The 2,052-nt window shown below is 41.2% G+C and overlaps 1 non-coding gene across 1 annotated transcript; it reads left to right on the forward strand.

The window, feature by feature from the left end:
• Positions 1 to 1,445: 1,445 nt before the first annotated feature.
• Positions 1,446 to 1,519, forward strand: TRNAS-CGA (transfer RNA serine (anticodon CGA)). The gene has a single exon. It is a non-coding gene; the product is annotated as a tRNA-Ser (tRNA).
• Positions 1,520 to 2,052: the final 533 nt, after the last annotated feature.

Raw genomic sequence — 2,052 nt, forward strand, 5'->3', positions numbered from 1 at the left:
CGCCTATACGGCCCCCGCAGCTGCGGATATACTCGGCTAAAGCCCTTTTCGCAAGCGCGCAGCAAAGTACGTCCCCGTCGCTCTGTCGTTGCAACGCTTTACAATGCGGCTATTTCACATGCTGGCGATATCAGCCCGTGCGGCGCGACCGGGATTCCATTGGCAGCAAATTCTTTGGCGAATTCACATCTCAAACATCTTATTATGCGTTTACTTTATAACGTGTCTGAGCTGTCGTACATTTTTATGTCCGATAAAAATTTTATAGTTTTTTTGCGGTCGGTAACAGATACTCAGCTGCGAGGAGCCAACCTGCCTTCAAAATCCTATTACTTTTCGGGTGAGTTGTTCGCAACAATAGTGCTGAAGGTGCAACAGTGTGACCAGAACTTTTTAAGTTCTTGGCAAAGAGGTTTCGACAACACAGACGCGCAGTTCTTCACAAATATTCGGAAATCACGCTTCTCTGTGATTGCTATGGCATTATGTGAAAGAGTCTGAGAGCGAGCTCGTCGTGGCGAGTTTTGCCCGCGACCTTTCGGCATGCCGCAACGACGAGTAGTGTGCCGGTGTCTGTGAGACGCCACTTGCAGAATATGCTGGTAGCGGCAGCAGCAGCGCCGCATCCAGATTCTCTAATAGCTATTACTACCCGGCCCTCAGGTCGAAGGCAGTGGCAGTCTTGTTTGGCGCTTGAGGAGTCGCCGCCAAAAAGGTGACCATGACCTGAGCGCAAGGCGATGTCATGCGCCACTGAAATTCAGATGCAAGAGCTGTGTCGTTCGCTGCACGAGAGAAGCGAAGACATGTGGAAAGCAACTCAGGCAAACGACAAGGGATGATGAATGTCGGTTCTTAAATAGAAAAAAAAACACTTGCATTAAATGTGGCTGAGCAGTATCCCTTGCTAAAAACGCGCGTGCACACGAAACTGGGGAATTATGACAACTGCTCATCGATGAGGTGAAATACATGAGGAAAAGAAAACGTGCTAATTGATAATATTTTATATAGAGTATCATTAATTCCCCTTAACTCTGTGTTCTCATGCGCTGTCAAAAGGAGAAAAGCACATAGCTGAACCTTAAGTGCACTATATATATATATATATATATATATATATATATATATATATATATATATATATATATATATATATATATATATATATATATATATATATATATATATATATATATATATATATATATATTAAGGAAGCCTACAGTCACCGAAACCAGGGCGCATAGGGGAATGTTTTCTATTTTTTTCTAATGCCAATAAATTGGTTTTAAAGAAAGTTACTTATAAACCAGCAGAAAAAACAACCATGCCGCCGGTCCACCGCTACGTCCACCGCTATGGACGAGGGTGGCGCTGGTGAACACTCTTAAGGTTCGCTTACACGCAAAACAAATACCCACGAAAGCAGCAGATTAGACAGCGTTGCCGTAGCTCAGTTGGTAAGAGCACCGGACGCGATATTCGGAGGTCGTGGGTTCGAATCCCACCGGCGGCATGGTTGTTTTTTCTGCTGGTTTATAAGTAACTTTCTTTAAAACCAATTGATTGGCATTAGAAAAAAAATAGAAAACATTCCCCTATGCGCCCTGGTTTCGGGGACTGTTGGCTTCCTTAATATGTTTGTCAAACGAGCCCCTCATTTCATTTGCCTTGTCTGCTAATATATATATATATATATATATATATATATATATAGAGAGAGAGAGAGAGAGAGAGAGTGCACTTAAGGTTCAGCTATGTGCTGTATATATATATATATATATATATATATATATATATATATATATATATATATATATTTGCATAAAACGTGAATGTTGAAATAATCAAGTATAAAAGTGTAAAACAATGTTAATTAAGGGACAATTACTGGGAGGCATGCTCGACAGATGGGCACACTCTGGCTTTGCTTAATGATCAGTCAAGTCCATATGAACTGATGTGCGCAAGTAGTTCTTAGCTCACCTGTAAAAGTGTAACTGCTTTAGCAATTACGGATACTGTGTTTAAACCACTTATAAATGTTCG

This window comes from Amblyomma americanum, chromosome 1, assembly GCF_052857255.1.
Source record: "Amblyomma americanum isolate KBUSLIRL-KWMA chromosome 1, ASM5285725v1, whole genome shotgun sequence".
In the NCBI taxonomy this organism is placed as follows: Eukaryota; Metazoa; Arthropoda; class Arachnida; order Ixodida; family Ixodidae; genus Amblyomma; species Amblyomma americanum.